The sequence below is a fragment of the Rousettus aegyptiacus genome, unplaced genomic scaffold (assembly GCF_014176215.1).
Source record: "Rousettus aegyptiacus isolate mRouAeg1 unplaced genomic scaffold, mRouAeg1.p scaffold_m13_p_7, whole genome shotgun sequence".
NCBI lineage: Eukaryota > Metazoa > Chordata > Mammalia > Chiroptera > Pteropodidae > Rousettus > Rousettus aegyptiacus.
Window position 1 is genome coordinate 10,351,445 of NW_023416310.1, and position 18,830 is coordinate 10,370,274.

The 18,830-nt window shown below is 49.6% G+C and overlaps 1 long non-coding RNA gene across 6 annotated transcripts in view; it reads left to right on the forward strand.

Moving 5' to 3' along the window:
- Window positions 1–18,830, forward strand: part of LOC107510831 — a 143,970-nt gene that overhangs the window by 52,773 nt on the left and 72,367 nt on the right. For all 6 annotated transcript variants that reach the window (XR_004951940.1, XR_004951939.1, XR_004951938.1 and 3 more), the window contains exon 3: window positions 902–959. This is a non-coding gene — a long non-coding RNA (uncharacterized LOC107510831). The remainder of the gene's footprint in view (window positions 1–901; window positions 960–18,830) is intronic.

Genomic DNA, 18,830 nt, shown 5'->3' on the forward strand with positions numbered 1-18,830 from the left:
AGGCTGTTCTCTGCTTCCTGGGACAAGGATAACCCTGCATCAGATTGTCCTTAACTAATAAGGGTGAGGTTAATTCTTCAGCTTTCCTCAGGTATCTTCTCTTTGTAAAACGTCTTTGAGCTGAGCCCCCTTAGCAAATTTCAGACAGGATCTGAGTCACAAACACAGAAAGCGATTTACCCCACACCTCCAAGAACACATCTGTTATGCCAAGCAAAATTCTCATTGGGCCTCAAGAGTAATTGAAAGAAAATAACATTTTTTTTCCTTGTTAGAGGATAAGGTGTTTCTTCCATATGAATAATCTTTGCTGATCTGAGTGATGTTGCATTTGTCTCATAGATGCAGGGACATAGATGTAGGGCGAGAGAAATGTCAATTATTAGTCTTTACGGGTACCACATGTGACCTTGAGTTTCAGCTGGATCAGTGTGGCTAAAGATACAGCTTGGAGTGACACAACTACAATCGAACTTAAAGGAAAGTGTCATCTTTTGAGACCAACATGTGCATGGCTGCTGCCGTTCGCAGCTGTGGATGATAAGCCCGTCCCTGCCTCCCACCCCCAATATCCTTGGCTCATTATGAACATCTCTGTGTGGCCAAGTCTCTCAAGCATTTGGAAACGAGGGAAAGCTGAATGCCTCTTCCTTTTATTGGATTCAAATCCTCTTTCTGAGGAGGTTGTACATGAAGAGTTAGAGGCAAGCCTGACAAAATAAACAGGGGTCACGGTGTTTGCCAGCGAGTCTTAAAAAAGAAAAAGAATTGCTCTCTCTCTTGGAGCCTTGGTTGACCTTCGTGTGTGAGGGGGTGGAAAGGTCCCCAGGAAATCTCAGAAACTTCAGAGGAAGCTCTTGACAAGCTTCCAGCAAACTGGGTTTTTGTTTATGTTTTGCAGCCGGAGAGTAACATGGACTTTGAACAAACCTCAGGCAGAAGAGTATAACCTTCAAAAGGTAGGTTTCTTATATTTGTTTTTTCACTGGTGGCATTACAAGCCCATGCTGCAGTGTTTCTGGGCACTAAGGTAGGGTCCTAGTTTGATGGCCGCTTTTAATAAAGTGAAGAGCAGCGGACCAGGGTCAGGAGCCCCGCTCATCTGGGCAGGTCACCTGCCCTGTCAATCAGGTCACCTGCCCTGTCATCCATGGTTTTCTCCTTCATAAATAAGGGTAACAAAGAAGCCCTATCTACACCTCCGAGCTGTTGTGAAAACTGGATGGGAGATGCGAACCACTTTGTGAGTAAATCCGAGGCCTTGGTGGCTCGGCTGCAGGACTGCAGCGGGGCTAGAGCAGAGAAGGCAGGCTGGAGAGGGCCGTGGGAACACAGGGCTCCCCTGAGGAAGCCGAGGTGAGTGGAGGAACCATTGGGTCGACACCAGAGGCAAAGGCATTCTCCGCGCCTCCAGACATGTGCCGTGTCCGCTCCGAGGTCCATTCTCCCTTTCCGTTCTAGCCTTACAGGTCTTCTGGTCCCCTAGGATCAGAGAGCCGCTGTGGAGATGGACCGAGTGTATTCATCTCCTAAGAACTCCCTGAGCCCTTGACCCGAGTCAGTACCTCCTCCCGCAGTGGGCCAGGCCCTGTGCGTTGAGCCAGGGGCCAGTTGAATCCTCCCCATCCCTGCGGTCCTTGCTGCCCAGTTTGTCCTGTAGTGCTGGGGCCATGATGCGCACAGAGGAATAGCAGGAGTGGGCTCCACCAAATGAAGCCCAGATGGCAGTAAGTGTGCGGTCATTTTGAAGGTGGCTTGTGTCTTCATTGACAATTACCCTGAAATAAAATCGCGAGAGCGGCTGAATCCTGTGCAGTCTGGACACAGAACCCTGGGGAGCACTGGTCTTCAGTGTTCAACTGGTTTGGCTGTGGCCAGGATAACCACCAGCGTCTTGCGGACTACCTGAGCAGACACTGTGGGGCCCCTGAAACCCACATTTGGGCTGACCTGAGGGCCATTTATATTTTTGAGATCCTTGAAGTTGCTGGGCTGGGCATCTGGCTAGTGAAGGTGCTCAGCGTCAACCCTTTCTTCTCCCTGCTGCCACCCTCAGAAGAATCCAGGAGTCAGTCTGGGCTCGTGATCTCCCCAACAGAGGTCAGACCTGGAGCTCTCCAAGGTGCTGACAGCTCAGGCCAACTCCCCTGGAGGGCACATTAACACTGCAAATGCACCTTGAAGCCCACCTGTCACCTGGGGGGCCTTTCTTTGCCTCTATTCTTGTGACCAGGAGGACTCTCTGATAGGCTAGAGTGGAAGGTGGAGCTTAGGCTCTCCAGATTGGTGTGGGAAGATTGACTAAAGGCTCTGAGTACACCCGAGAATGTAAGAACCATGAGCCCCCAAGATGTCTGGAGGGGCCTGGTTTAGGAAACACTTTGGAGGGAGCCACCCTGGAGTCAGATTCGTCCACACCAGTATATTCTTACACCCTCTGAGAGGTAGAAAAATGCATTTTTAGAAAGTGTAAATATGAAGAAACATCCTCTCGATTGACTATGGGTGTGACTAGTGAAACCATTTGGGGGCTGTTTGAATAGTTAGGCCAGAGGCAAGCGCTGAATTCTGGCAGTGACGTCATTGATGGGAAAATCCTACGAGGCCACGTCAGTGGGACTCAGTGGTTATTGGATGTGGGGTCAGGGGAGGGGAGGAATTATCCTTGACTCTCACACGATGGCTTGAAAAACGGAGTAGGTGGTAACGTCATGCACCAGGAGAAGCAGCAGGGGTTTTTTTGTTTTATTTTGTTCTGTTTTGTTTTGATTTTTGAGGAGGGAGGATGATAAGCTCAGTTTATACATGTCGAGTGTGAGGTGGCAGTGTACTTCCAGATGAGTTGTCCAGTGGGAATCGGGCACCTAGTTCTGTAGCTCAGCAGAGAGGTCAAGGCCAGCGGTGGTGCCCGTACAGGTGCACCATTTTTAATCTTTTGTACCATATTTTTAGTGTACCTTTTCTATGTTTCAACACGCAAATACTTCTCACTGTGCTACGACTGCCTGCAGCATTCAGTACAGTAATGTGCTCTAGAGGCATTAGCCTAGGAGCAGCAGGCTGGCCCATAGAGCCCAGGTGCGCAGTAAGCCGTACCACCTAGGTTTGTGTAAGTGCACTCTGTGATGTTCTCATGGTGGTGACATTGCCGAACGACACAGTTATCAAAATGTATCCCTATCTGTAAGTGATGCGTGACTGTATATGGATATAGACTACATAGACATTGATATATACATATGTATATACGTATATATACATGCATACATATATATATACACATACATACATATATATATATACATATATATATAGAGAGAGGGAGAGAGGGGGGTGGAGGGAGGGAGGGAGGGAGGGAGAGAGAGAGAGAGAGTGTTCTTTTAAGGAATTGGCACGTGTGATTATGGTGCTTGGCAAGACCAAAATCTTCAGGGCTCGTTGACAGACTGGAGAAGAGTCGATGTGGCAATCTCGAGTCCGAAGGCAATCTGGAGGCAGAATTCCTTCTTTCTTGGGGTACTTTATCTTTTTTTTTCTCTTAAGGGCCTGCACTGATTGAATGGGGCCCACCCACATTTTGGAGGATAATTTTCTTTATTCAAAGACTACTTATTTAAATGTCATACAAAAAATACCTCCACAGCAACATCTAAGCTACTGTTTCACTAAATACTTGGGCACTATGGACTAGTCAAGTTGATATGTAAAGTTAATCATCACAAGATGGGATGCCCACTATGAGCCGTACCCCCAGATCTGGACGAGGGTAAATAAATAACAAATAAAGAATAACCTCACCCCTTCTAGTGGCCTTCATGGCCCAGGCGCCCCTCCTTCTCACGCACTCAGGGTGTGGAGGAGCAGGGCTGTGGGTGCCCTTCTCAGGAATTTGTCCATATTACTGTCCAGTCACATTTGCTCCTTCCCACCTGATCTTTCCAGATTCGCTAACCCAATTCTCACTTCAGTCGCCCTGTCTTCTGCCACCCCATTTTGGACACTCTTCTTTGTTCTCACCTGGAGATTCTCCCCCATACTTGATTCTGGTGTTGGATATATTGCATTGTCTAGCAGCAGGTAATGGAAGCTTCAGCTCCCACTCTGCTCCATCCAGCCTCACAGGTAAAGGAAGGTTATTAAACAAAAAAAAATTCTCATTTCCATTTCAAAGTTGGAAAATGTGAGATGGAGAGGAATTAAATTACTTGTCCAAAATATCTTTCAGAGAAAATCTAGTGCTGCCAACAATGGGGTTTTCGGCATAGTCACACCATTCCCCATCTGTGTTGAAATCCTCGATGCATTTTTCAAGCTTAGTGTCCAAGACATCTCCGGCCTAATAAGAATAAGGTGCCCTGGGCTGGTTCCCAGCCAGGGTGGGAGTGAGCAGATATGCATTCCTTTGAAGCTGGTTTCAGATTCTGGAATGCTTTCCTGGAAACCACACAATCTCAGGAGAGATTCATCACCTCCTGATGCTGCCTTAGGACTAGGTCAGGACAGGGGCCCTGGACTCCTGAATGAGACAGTGTCTGCCCAGATTAGCAGCTTCCTGTGTGGTGACTGAAGGATTTACTCAGAGCTAGCCTGGGCAGATCTGGCCAAGATTCTGAGTGAGCCCCCACCTCATCTCTCACCCCATCCTCCTCTCTCCTCATCCCCATCCGCACTCCTCTACAAAGCATGAGGGTGGAGATTTGGTCCTTGGGTATCAGGCCCAGGGCCAGAGACACAAGCAGACATTCCCCTATCCAGGAGCTGGGGAGAGGGCTTGGCTGCCCCACTGTATAATGATGCTGAAATGTCTTAGGAAGGCAGCTGTGGGGGCATTCACGTGAGCGCCAGATAAGAAGTCAGGGGCCTTGAGACCATGTCCTGATTATGCCATTCTCTTCCTGGTGACCTCAAGCAAGTCACAAAGTCAGAGAGTGGTGATACAAGATGTAACCTAGGGGATCATCTTTCTATTTCCCTCACTTTTGAGATGAGGAGCCTCTAAGAAGTTACAGCATTGGCTTAAGGTCTCAGGCAGAGGTGGGGTCACACCCAGAACTTGAAATAGTGTCCTGACCAATACATTTACCGTTATTACTTCCATTCTTCAATTTCTCTGGGCCTCAGATTTTCTCACCTGTCAAATGAAGACAGTAACATCTGTTTCTCAGGACCACTGTAAAGATCCAATGCAATCATAGATAGAAAGAGTTCTAAAAAGGTGAAAGTGTTGGATTCCCAGGGGACTCTTGGTTCGCAGGAGTAGCACTTACTTACTTGTCCTGATCTGGGCATGTTTGACTTCTCACATCCGATAGATCCCAGCAAGGATGAAGGCATGAATTCCAGGGCAAGGGAGGCCAGGGATGCTGCCCATGAGGTCATGAGTATGTCATAACGAGTGTGAAAATACTGAGACATTTGCTGCCCTAACCTCCCCGAGTGCCCTTCTGCCGCTGTGGCCCCTACCCCTTCAAGAATTGCTGGACCTCCTCACAATCCAGAAATCAAAGAGTAAACAGCAGGGGGTCTCTGGGGACCCTGTTCCAGCCCTATTGCCAGTCGTCCCCATCCTGATCGGTCAGTGCTCCCGCATACCATATCATGTATTTTGGTTATCTATATATAGGCAGCAAACCAATCTGAAACCTAGTGCTTCAAATAGTAAGTCCTCATTATCTGTCAAGGTTCTTTGGGTTGACCAGGTTCGGCTAGATGGTTCTCCCTGGGAGTCTCTCCTGCAGTGACTGCAGTCAGATGATGGTTAGGACTCTTGTTATCTAAAGGCTCAGCTGGGCTGGACATCTGGCATGGCTCATTTCTGTGGCTGGCAGGTGAAGCTGGCCATCAGCTAGGAGCTCAGTGGGGCTGTTGACTCAAGCGGAACAGCTGTATTTGGCCTCTCCGAGTGGCTTGAGCTTCTCATAGCAGGGTGGCCGATTTCGCAGAGGGAGCATCCCCAGAACCAGTGTGCCCAAGGTGGGAAGTAGAACTGGCCTAGAGCCATCTCTACCATAGTCCACTTGTCAAAGCCAGCAAGGACCCTCTTAGATTCAAAGGCGTGGGAGAGTTCCCAGATCAGATTGCAGAAAGACATGTGGTAGGAGATACCGTTGTGTTCATCTTTGGAAAATGCCGTCTGTCCCAGTCACTGTGGGGAAAGCGCACCGGGCTGGCCCTCAGTCTGTGTGATGCCCCCTGCCCTTCCTTTTATAGCCCGTTCTCCTTCTCGGGCAGATCTCTGTCAGCCGAGTGGGAGAATCCCCCTCCCTCTCTGGAGCTCCCTCTCCTCTGTTCTCCATCGGAGAAAAGAGCCAATAGTGCTTTTTCACATCTTACACCAAAGTCCTCAGCAGGTACTTCTTACTAGGTTTGCATCAATTACACCATGGTACTCTATTTTCTGGCCAAAAAACCAGAGGGTGATTTTGACCTCAGGAGCATGAAAGAGGCCAGCGTGAAATCTCATCCCCCGGGTGTGTGTTGGTGAGCAGGGCATGTGTGCCATGGCAGGAAGCCTTGCTGTCACGGCTCCGTGGGCAAACTTTGGCCCTTGCGAGAGACTGGAGTTCTAAAATGACGACTGAAAAAACACAGTGGCAAGTCATGAACGGGTCATCTGAAAGGGGTTTGCTTCCCCTGACCAAGTCCAGGCCCCACGTCCTTGACATCGAACCCTTGCTCCTGCATGCAGGCTCATGTCTACTTGAGCTGGACTCCGGGTCTGGACAGACCCTCCGCTGCTCAGAAAGACTGTACTTGGAGTCGCTCTCAACCGTCGGTACTATCTAGCGGGCTCATTCGCCTGGTTTCCTTCCCCCGCTGTGAATTGTGGGTACATCTGCAGCCCGTGTCTCTGTCACGTACCTTCCAGCACTGCTCGTCGAGCCTTTCCCAAGCTCTCTTAGGGAGACGAATTCGTGTGACCTCCCATTCCACTGAGAAAAAAAACGGTGGCTCTTGGTCCCGCTCCCGTCCAACCAACCCTTGGTGTGCTTTTTAACCGAGGAAAAATCTGTTACTCATAAAGAAAAACAAAGGATGATAAATTATAGGACCTTGTAAAATATATTAACATGAATCCACACTTTTTTCTGGATAATTGAATTTAGAGTGACATCGGCCAGACTCTGCTCCTTACGCAGGAATGCCAGCCTCCCGGGTTGTTTTTCATTCTTTTGGTGTGATCCCACAAAGGCCTGGCTAAGTCCGAGGGCCGCCATTGTCCCCGGGCCAGCAAGTGTTGTAATCTTGTCCACGACTTCATGACTTGCTCTGAATTAGGAGCTTCATTAAAATGATATGTCTCTTTCTATGTTGTAAGTGACAAGTGACCTTCCAACCAAATGTGGCCTCATTAGATGACAGGAAAGAATGAAATGTCAGGATGCAGGATGGTAAGGTTTTGATATTTATGTAGGTCAAAGGAAGGGTGAGTAATATAACGGAGTATTCCACTTAAAGTTAGACCAGTGTTTTCAGGAACTACTGCCCCTTGGTGCTGTGGGAAATGGGTGTTCTGTCCACTTTGCTGGTATTGCCCATGGTTTGCATGAAGCCACTACTATATCTTAATAATAATTGGAAGACCGGTTGGGAAAAACTGGAAGATGTCCAGAAATAACTTGTTTCTGCCAACTGTCGTAAGCTTCCACTCCAACCAATTATTCAATGGTTAATCAGTGTTTTGCCAAAGAAGTGGTCGCAGGAGACAGGCGGCTTTGCTTATCTGAGAAGCCCCATGGTCTGGCTCTGCTGGACTTCCTGTCTTTGTAGACCTTGTTTTTATCCCTTCCAGTAATAGAAGTCTGGCTTGCAAACCTATGCTCAGTGCAGCTCACTGGCTTGGGGCTACTTAGTGGAATGAGGAAGGGGCTTGGGTCTGTGAGAGGTGGCATTCTGATTGACGTGACTCCCAGATCTGAAGGCTGTTGGAGCAGGAGAGTGTTGGTGGGGTACAGAGGATGCTGGGACTCACCGAGGAGGTCCATTCCAGGTCCAAGAAATTTGTCTCCCTAGGTCCCTAGCGTCTTGGGAAGTCAGAGGCAGGGCTACCATGTAGGATTGTGTAGGTTTGCCACAAGAGCATCCAGCCAAAGGGGCGGACAGGTTTTAGCCTGTGTTGCATTTGCCCAACTTTGGTGCTGGGCTGCAGCCATTGTGTGTGTGTGGTGGGGGAGGGGAGGGGGGTAAAGGGGGCCTTGGAAATAATAGCCCACAAGTCAAGTCCAATCTGCTGCCTGATTTTATAAATAAAAATATTTTGAAACACAGATACACCTATTTTGTTGATGTGCCATCAATGGCAGCTTTCGTGTGATAATGGCGGAGTTGAGTAGTTGTGACAGAGACCGTATGGCCTGCAGGCCTAAAATATTTGTCATCTGGCCCTTGATGGAGTTTGCAGACCACTGATCTCAAGGTGAGGCACCTTTTTCTAATTTGCAGATGATTCTGTCTGCCTGCCAAGTCAGAATTGCATCTGAAAGACAGGGGCTGTCTTTTCCTAATTTGCAAAAAGGTGCCTTATGGGCTAGCAAGGCCCTGAGGAGGAGATGCCGTCATGTGTCTGAGGGTGAGAGCTTGGGGGAACCAGGGCTCATCCACGAGGCCTCACCCCAGCCCTCTGCAGACCGCCTGTGGACTCCAGGGCTGGTCTAGGCAGTAGGAGAGCCACAGTTGCTCGAAGAAGCTGTTTGGAGAGCGAGGGTCTGGTTGTAGCGGCTCTCAGAGGTAAAACAAATGCTTTCCTTGTTCTTTTTCCAAATAACCGTAAAAGAGAAGGTTTGTTTTTGGATCCTTGTCGCTGGCCACTCCATAAAGAAATGCAAACCGTCTCATGAGTTATCATCAACCACTTGTTTACACAGCAGGGCTGATTGACACGGTTTATTTTTCTGCGGTTTTTCTTCTAATCTAAAGTGAAACATGAACTAGAGAATTCATAGCGTTCCCTTCACCTTTTGCAGCCCAGAACCTGCAAAGGAGGTGACTTGTTTTCACTTGTGTGAATATTGTATGCCCCACGCAGATCTGGTCACAGTCCCGTGAAAGTTCTGGTCACCTGTAGGGTCCCTTGTCCTCCCCAGAGGATTGATGGACAAAGCACGATCGGTAGAACCGAAGGCTGGGCGGGAACTCAGGGTTGTCTCCTTTTTTGATACCCCTGGAGTCCCTCCACTGAGCACATGGGATTCAGCCCCAGTGGGGTGCCACAACTTTCCCAACCTCCAGGAGACAGGATTTGGGGTTGAGTCAGGAGCCCCTCATGGCAGAAGAGAGTGTCCGTGGTGGTCCAGATGGGAGGGAGTGGGGGCCCAGTGGAAAAAATCGGGCCAACAGTGTCAGCGCACCCAGCACATGGAGGCGTTTGAAGCGAGTCTCGTGCCTGTGCTCCCCGCTCCTCCCCACTCTCCCGTGAGGCCGACACTGTTTCCTCACATCCGTCAATTGTCACGTATAGTGTAGACATAATCTCAAAAGAAGTCCAGCTCACTGAGAAGGAATGATAAACCTAATGCCCCGCGCAGGATAAAGGGGACAGTACAATGGGTGCTTTCTACATTTTTTTGATAAAAGCAAATTAAAAAAAAAAAATTCCTCTGTCTTTGTTAACTGTGCAGCAACCCTACTTTTTAAAAGTCGACTACACAAACTCAGAAGAGGGCTGGCCTGGATGCAGAAAAGGTCATGAAGACAGACCGGAGGGGTCTGAGGTGGGTGGAGCTGAAGTCGGGGGCGAGGAGGCTGCCCGCAGGTAGTGCCCTGGGAGGCCGTGCCGCGAGGGCGCAGCCTGGAGCCGCTCGTTGTCCTCCTCTGGAGGAGAGAGACAGCAAGATGGGCAGGATTTTCGACCCCTTTCAGCCACTTGTAGGGGCCGCAACCTGTTCTTCACTTCCCTTCCTCCTGGCTTGGTGCCACCAGCCCGTCGCCCACACCATGGAGAAGGTGATGGGAGCCCTAGAATTTTCCCGGGGTATGTTATGTAGGACACATGCAACCTCAGATCTTTTTGGAGCCTGCCTCCCTCAAGATTGCATGCCTTGCTGCCTCCCAGCCCAAACACGTGCTCACACATCCCACAATACATGCACATACGTGGTATTACTCAGTCCTTCAGGTCGCTCAGGATTGGCCACAGAATCTTCTGTGGGAGGGCGGTCGGCTCTGTTTCACTTGACATCTTGGTGAGCAAGATACATCAAATAGCCTTGCTCAGCAAGTGAATTAACTCCCTTGAAGTAAGTTGGGGAGCAGCAGAGCTCTATGGGACCTGGAGCCGCGTATGTATACATGTGTGAGCATGTGTGTGTGCACGCTTGTGTGCATGCCTGTGTGCATACATGTAACCTCGTTTCCTTGTGCTATTGGATGTTACCAAGCATTTTTTGAGAACGAGAGAGCAAGAGCAAGTAAGAGTGTATCAGTTAAAGCTTTTCCTTCTTTCTTTGGTATCAGCGTCTGCTGCCTCTGATAATGTCTGAGTATCAAGAAACATCTGACTGATAAAAACCGTTTCTTCCTGGAGCCCGGAAGCATGGGCTCAAGAACGGCCTTTGCCAAGAGTACGTAACTGCTTCATAGCTGGCGTGTGTGACAAACTCTTAGTGGTCCCGCCGACAGAAGGCCCCACCAGTCAGGGGAGGTCGGAAAAGACTTAAAGGGCAACACTCCTTTGGATCTTCATTCAAAACATGGGAGGCATCAAGACGTACGGCCTGGGGAAAGATGATTTGGGGGCACTAGTCATGTCCCCCAAATTGCTCAAAGGGAAGAAGGGAAGGAAACACACAGTGTAGCGCCAGAGTGCAGGAGTAGGACTTGCAAGATAGGAAACTTGCCAGGAGGCAAATCTGAGGCCAATAGAAGGCAGAACTTTCTAACCATCCACAGGCAGAGTTGCCTCCATTCCTGGGGACAGGTGGCAGAGGGCAAGGGAACAGCATCATCGGTGATGTTGTTAAATAGTGTTTCTATATAGCGTGAGACCTACAAAGCCAAAAGTACAACGACAACATGCAATCTGTTGGTCTTTAATAAAATCACCCCTCTCCCCCAAACCATGATAAAGACATGGCCTTAAAAAATAACGAAGACGGGAGGATGTAGGAAAGAGTGGTATAAATTTAGAACATTACAAGACATTTGATCATCCTGCATCTTGTAAAAGAAGTGATGGTTGTTCACCCAAGGTGACAGGGAGACCGGCATTCTTGGTCAGTACTTGGTCCTCTCCTTCAGCTCAAAGGGGAACAAACAGCTCCTGATCGAACGGAGTCAAGCCAGTCCTGACTGCCGAAGGGCCGAGCCCATAGGACAGGTCCGTCGGGGAGATGAACGTGGCTGGCTCAGGTTCCCTTCATCTCCACCATCCACACACAGCCCGTTCCCGATGCACGTGGTGGCCCTCGAGTGCCTCATCGCGTGGCAAACCTCAAAGGCTTGCCTGATGCCCTCCATCGTGCCCCCCCCCCCCATGCGTCCCCTCATCTCGGAGATAATGCTGGTTGCTGGGGTGCAGTGTAGACATAATCTCACCCTTTTGCTGCTGCACAAAGGGCGCACTCAGGCAACCCAACAATAAAAGCAACTCGAAGGAAGACCAGCTGTTCTTATAAATAAACATCCCAAGCACATTAATCTGCTAAAGGTTTTTATGAGGGGAAGCATAAAATTTCAAATAAAGGGCTAATGGGAAATATGTCCGAAATGTTGGAACTGGAGATGCTCTACAGTAGGGAACTGCCCAGGCAGAGCCATAAAACCAAACGTACTAACAAATTATTCGGTTTTAAGACCCCGGTCCTCTCCCTCCCACACCTGAGTTGTATATTTTATCGGAAGGGCTGTTTCATGTTCTAGAATCAGCTCTGTTTGCAAGCAAGCTGTCACAATTTTATGGCCTCAATTTTAAAGAGCAGGACATTTCTTTCCTGGAGAAGAAGGCTAATGGGAGGTAAAATGCAGGGATTATGGGCTCTCCCACAATCCAGGCGAGCAGATGCGCCTCTTTTCTGTAATCAAAATGAATGTTTTCTTTGGACCTAGCTAGGAAGGCCCCTTAAAACATCCCGGGAACAGGAGACATGCGCCAGGCCAGATAACGGATTGGAAGCAGACGGTGAGGAGAGCAGGTGCCCAGATCTTTGGGGGTGCCTGCCCCCTTCCTCCTGCAGGACAGGGAATTCAAACAATGACAAGGCGCTTTTCTTTTTGTAAGTGAAAAATGGGAGATGGCACGTGGTTAGCATTGCTCCCTGCCCTTCCCTTCACCTCCGTTAAGGATCTGCTTCCTGTTCCCTGCCGGGGCCATGTGCAGCTCTGTTTTGCATTCTGTTCATCCTTACTTCGTGCCAGGCCACTCTGGGCTGCAGGCGATGACACCCCTCAAGTAAGAGCCTTTGGAATAGTGGGAAAAGCTTAGATTGGGGTTTAAGTCCCTACTCTGCCGCTTAACAGCTTCGTTAGACCTCAGGCAAGTCACTTAGTTTCCATTTTCCCATTGGGGAGAAAAAGGAAAAAAAAAAACGCACCATCACAGGTGCATTGTAGGCATTACCTTATGGCCCCAGTGAAAGCACCTGTTTGGGCAAGGTCCGACTGCCATGGGTCCTAGTTAACTGTTGATCATGATCACTTACTTTCACCTCTCTGAGCCTCAGTTTTCTCATCTGTTAAATGGAAATAACCTCTTATAGCAGCAGTCTCCAACCTTTTTGGCACCAGGGACCGGCGCTTCTACGGGAATCTAATGCCTCCTGATCCAAGGTGGAGCTGAGGTGCTGGTGCTGCAAATACAGAGGAAAGTTCGCACATCTGCTGCTCACCTGCTGCTGGGCTGCACAGTTCCTAGCAGACCTGTCCCAGTCTGTGGCCGGGGGTTGGGGACTCCCGCCTTCTAGAGTTGTTCAGGAGACTAAAGGGAATGTGCGCAGAGGTGCTTAGCAGAGTGCCTGCCACACAGTAGGCACTCAGCGAATCTTTACTATCATTGCTATTATTAAAGCAGAGATCAGGCTTCTTGGTAGACAGCCTGACTCACTCCAAACCCCATGGCTAAAGTCCAATCAAGGCAAAACCAGGCACTGCGTACCCAGCTAACCTTACTCATCCCCTTGTTCAATTCTCATTTCAGCCCCTCTCTGGCCCTGGGTGCTTCTCACTCGCAGGCCAGCCCGTATGCTTTGAGCTCAGTTTGAGCTTAGTGTGCTAAGCTGGTGATGCTCAGTACTGCCTAGGGATTCGGCTTGGGGTCCCCTTGGGCTGTTTCAGGCCCTGGATACCTTAGACAGGACCTCATGTGCTGGTGCGAGTCCCTGCATCCCAAACACCAGCTCTGGGCTGCTCTGTCTCCCTCAGGTGGGTCAACTTCAACCCCCATGAGAATTAATGATTAAAGATGGTCAGGGAATTAGCTCATCCTAGATCACTTCCCTCCACTCCCGCTTTGGGGGATAAACACTACCTTCGTCACCTGCTCTACTCACCGCAGTCTGACAGCAAAACAGAACAAAATAAATGCAAACAAAGGAAACACACTCGCTAACAGCAATGGGAAGAGCGGCAGCACTGCGGATAGAGCCAGTGGTGCAAAGTGTGTGCCGCACTCCCAGCACATGCTCTGGGCGCGTCACGTCTCCTCTGGGCTGCAGTCAGCCCATCTCATCCTCTTCGCCCACACCGCCTGCCTCGTGCCGTCTCCTTGGCTCTTCAGTTTTTCTCGATTTTTTTTTTTTTTGGTGCCGTCTCCCAGGTGAGACTGGATTCATGGAATCCATGGCTTTTACCTCGTTTTGCTTATTTCCCATCAAGACTGGAATAAGGGAGTCAGGCCTCATGGAGAGCTTGTGCTGGAGGTGTCCAGCGGAGGGCCCAGTTTCTCCTAATGCTAGACATGTGAAGGAGGAAGCCTCAGGACTTCTCCTGCTCCAGCCACTGCCCGGCCAGTCCCTTAAGGGGCTTGGGTGAGAACCACCTAGCTGAGCCCAGTCAAGACATGGAACCATGAGAAATAATAATAATAATAATAGTAGTAGTAGTAGTAGTAGTAGTAGTAACTGATCATTGTTTAATACTATCGGGTTCAGAAGAATTATTGAGCAGTATTGATACCTAGATCACTGATCCCTTAAACATCTCTTTCGGCTGTTTGTATGGTCACGAGAGCCGTAAGCCATACCCTTTGGAGAAGCTTAAAGCGCCATCACCAGCCAGTGGTGGGCAGTGGCTCTGGGCTGCAGCAGCATCCTGCCCAACCCACACGCCAGGCCTCCTGTCTGCCAGGGGCTTCGGGCTATGGGACTCCTCTGGCTGGACCCCTCGCCTGCGGAGGCGTTGGCTGCCTGGCCCTTGGGGAGCGACCCACTCTTCCTTCTCCGGCAGAGCTGGGAAGATATCCAGGGCCAGCTGTATGCTTTGGAATTCTTTGGTTCCTCGGCTCACTCTCCTGTGCAGAAGTATAAGATTAACCTCCAGTTTTATACCCTGGAGCTCCAAGTACCATACAAGGTTCAGTGTTTTTCAGGTGCAAGTTCTTTATTTGGCTTTTAGCAAATGAGAGTAATAACAAACTCGAATCTTCAGGTCCTTAGGGGGTGAAGCTGGGGACCAGAAGAGTTAAGGGGTTTCCAGTTACCCCCTGGCTTGTGCTCAAAGTTCTCATGCTCCCTGAAGAATGGGTGTGAAGGCTCAGGCTACGCAATGACTGGGAATGGAGACTTGGAAGAGAGCACTGAGGGTCCCCAGAATTATAATACGTGCTGTTAGCTGAGTCAGAAAGGAAGAGGAGCGGGGAGCCCTTGTGAGGGTGTGTGGTAAGCACGACATACCCTTTCAGGATGTGTTCTCAGCAGCTGTATTCATCTGCTAGCCCTGCGATGGACTACACGTGACCCTCAAAACTCATAATTTGCAACTAATCCTTAACGTGATGGTCTTTGTGGATGTGGGATAATTAGGTTTACGTGAGGTCCTGTGGAGACCTCATGTTGCATTAGCACCCTTACAGGAAGAGGAAGAGGCCAGAGCCCTCTCTTTCTGCCCTATGAAGACACAGCAAAGAGGTGGCCATCTGCAAACCAGAAAGAGGGTTTGACACCAAATCCGGCCAGGCACTGAATCTGTCAGAACTTGATCTTGAACTTAACCAACTTCCCAAACTGTGAGAAATATATATTTGTTGTTAAAGATACCCAGTTTATGGTATTTTGTTACTGTAGCCCCAGCTAAGACAAGCCCTGAGACCCTATTTTTAACTTTGTCTTCTGGGCCCAGATGAATCTGAGAGATTATCTCCTCCAGCCTGATCCCCTTACAAGTGAAGACCAGCTCAGCTTGGGGACTTGCCCAAGGTCACATAGCTCTGTGGAGATCATCCTCCAAAATGCAGGTGACCTCCTACAGGGAGGCCTTGGCTTTCAAATCAGAAAGGCATTGGCTTTTGCTGGTCACTGTCCATCCACACTGAGGGAAGTAGAGAACAGAGACAATTATCTAATGAATCCATCAAGCTTTTTGAGAAGAGAGAATTTCTTCACGGGAATTGGTTCTCTATAGCAGTGGTCCCCAGTCTTTTTGGCATCAGGGACCGGTGCTCCTATGAGAACCTAATTTCTGATAATCTGAGGCGGAGCTGAGGTAGTGATGTTAGCGCTGGGGAGCGGCTGCAAATACAGATGAAGCTTTGCTGGCTCACCTGCCGCTCACATCCTGCTCTGCAGCCCGGTTCCTAACAGGCCATGGACTGGTCCTGGTCTGTGACCCAGGGGTTGGAGACCCCTGCTCTGTAGAGATTGAAAATCTCTGATGTGTGTCAGGATTCCAGGTCACTTCATAGAGACAGGGCCAGAGACACAGGTAGTCATGACCACTATGCAGCGGAGCCTGGTTCCCTGGCAGCTCTTGAGTTCATAAGAAGCCCAATTTAAGTGACTTTGCAAATGGACTACTTAAGTTCAAATTCTGACTGTGCTATTACTAGGCTATGTGCGTCAGTTTTCTCACCTGTAAAATGAATAATAGTAGTACCTCCCTCAGGGATTGTTGTAAGAATTATTTCACTCTCTGTCTTGGAAAAGTTCCTGGTTATTAATTGCAGTGGTATTGATTGTCATTATTTTTATCTGAACTTTAGTTTTCATTGTAACTAAGCTCGGACAGCTGCAGAGGTTATGCAATGGTGTGTTTCATAATGATTTGAATTCGAATGTGCTTGGTGGAGTACACACTCTCCAGCTTGTGACAGTCTCCGCCACTTACATTTCAGATGTTTATGGAGGCCCTATAGGCTCTTGGATTTCTAATTACAATCTATTAGGAAGGTAAATTGGACGTATCGAGATACAGCATTTACAACGGCAAAGATCTCTGGTAATGAAAGCGATGTCCGAAGTCAGTGAAACCATTTTAAAAGTACGCCAGAGTATTAGTAAGGCCACAGCCCTTCCCCTCCTCCTGCTGCTGTCCCCATGGTCATGGTGGAAGCGACAGAAGGCAGAAAAGGTTAAAGCAGTGACCGCCCACAAGCGGACCCTCACATGTGAGCGCCGGTGTTTCAGTCTTAGTCTGAAGGCTGGAAGAGACCAATGTCCCAGCTCGAGCAGCGGGGAAGGAGGAGTCCCCTCTTACTCAAGACAGTATCAGCCTTTCTATTCCAGTCATAAGACCTTCAACTGATTGGACGAGGCCCACTCACACCAAGGAAGGCAATCTGCTTTACTCAGTCAGCCGATTCAAATGTCAACCTCATCCAGAAATACACGGAATAATGTTTGCCCAAATGTCAGGTGCTCCATGGCCAGTCACAGTGATACGTGAAATCAGCCTCGCACATACATACACTCGCGGATGTGTGGAGATACGGCAGCCTCGCGTTGCGGGCAGTGCATGCCGTGGGGCTTCTGCGGCCACACTGATTCCTTGGCTGTGTAGGATGTGCTTGCTCCTGGGAGCGGCTGTGCATTGTTGTGATGCTTGGTTTTGGGGCAGTCGTCAGCCCCGGGAGAGGAGCTGTGCGACCCAGGCTTCCCACTGATACATGGCCGGCAGTGAACAATTTCTCTTTGTTGTGGTTTCCTCATAGGACAATTTTCTCCAGAGTCTAGTGGGATGGAAGGGCAATTTCAACACCTGTCACAGGAGCGGGGAGCTGGAGGCTGTGGGCTTAGAGGCCCTTCGTCTTCCTTCCCAGCTCTGAAACGTGCTCTGAGCAGCAGGCATGCATTTCCTTGTCTCCAGACCTGCCACCGCTGTAAGAACTCAGCTTGTTCAGCCTTCCAGCTGGTGAGATTTTGTCCTCGTCTCCAATCCCTCTTTTGCACATACCTCTCCTGTGCGTTTATTTCGGCCTCTGGCCGCACAAACCCACCATCCCGATGGCCCCAAAGGCCTGCTTCATTCTGGGGTCCAGCATCAAGATGCTCATTGCCCGCTCTCTTAAGGCACATTCTCCAAAGGCTCTGCCAGGAATAAATATGATTTGGGGGTTACCATTTGTCTATTCCTGTGTCTATTTCAAGTCAGTTTGGAATTTTGGTGAGAACAGAGATGCTATTGATTAGATCTCTCAAATTCCAAATGAGCTTTGTAAGTATTAAGGAAATTAATCTTTTTCTTGTGATATGAGTTCCAAATATTTGATCTAGGTTTTAATTTGCCTTTTCATCTGTTGTTTGGCGTTTTTCTTCTTTATATAAAGGAAATCGAGTCAAATTTCTCTTTCTCATATTTTATGGATATTGAGATTTTGTGTCATGCCTAAATATAGCCTTTCCCCTTGAATTATAAAATGTTTTCCTCCTTTTTTTTTTCCGAGTACGTACCATTTTTCACATTTAATCTTTGTGAGATCTTACCTAATACGGCATGCTACCAGGAGTCTGGCTTGATCCCGAGGGAATGGGACTTGAGAAAGGGGAAAAGAAGGAGGGACAAGGGAACACAGGGCCCCGCGTCTGCCCTTGGGGGCTGTTCGGTGTGTGCAGTGATGGGCCAGATGTAGGTCTCTAGAATTGACCGAGCATTTCAGTGGCCACAGTGGGGAGGAGGAAGAGCTGGAGTGGCCTCCCCCATCCCCTGCCCGGGGCCTAGCAGGTGGCTTTCCCAGCCTGCTCTGGGGGTTGGGTGGCCGCGGGATTGGAGCCCACACCTTCTGACTGCAAGGGTTTGTTCTCTGGACTCAAAGGTCCAAGCCCAGCTTGCTCAGGGGACAACAGGTCCAGCTCCGAGGCCGACGGGCTCAGTGTCCCCTCAGTCTGAGCCCGCACGGCACATCCCAGAGGTCTGCGCTCAGCCCGGGCCTGGGTGAGCTCCGATCCTGCTCTGGAGGCCGGGTCTGCTGGGATGACCAGCGAACCGAGGCGGGGCTGCGACCGCGGCCTCGACCGCGGCCTCTGAGAGGAGAGCGGTGGCTCGCTTCCTGTCCCCTGACGAAAGCCAACAACAGGTCAAACGTGGGATCGCCCCGAGACCAGTCCCCCTGCCTCGGGTGCTCGCGCCGCTCAGGTCCATTCGCGTGCTGTGAAGGACCACGCTTTCAGGGGAGCAGCGCAGGCCGCCGGCTTTTCCTCCCTCGGCTCCTCGTGACTCGCCCACCTGGAGAACACGTGATGAGCAGCACAGTGTCGCCCGCCCGCCTGCAGCCGGTCCCTGCTTTCCCCACCAGCCCATCCTCGACTGTGAAGACAACCCCTCACGTTCTGTATTTCATAAGCATAGTTCAACACTGAGAAGTTCTTTGATCTTCCTCCGATTCTTTTTATATAAACTAGAATGAATGTGAGGAGGCTTTATTATAGATGTTCGCGTGCCGGATGCTTACATTATATGTATCAAATCGT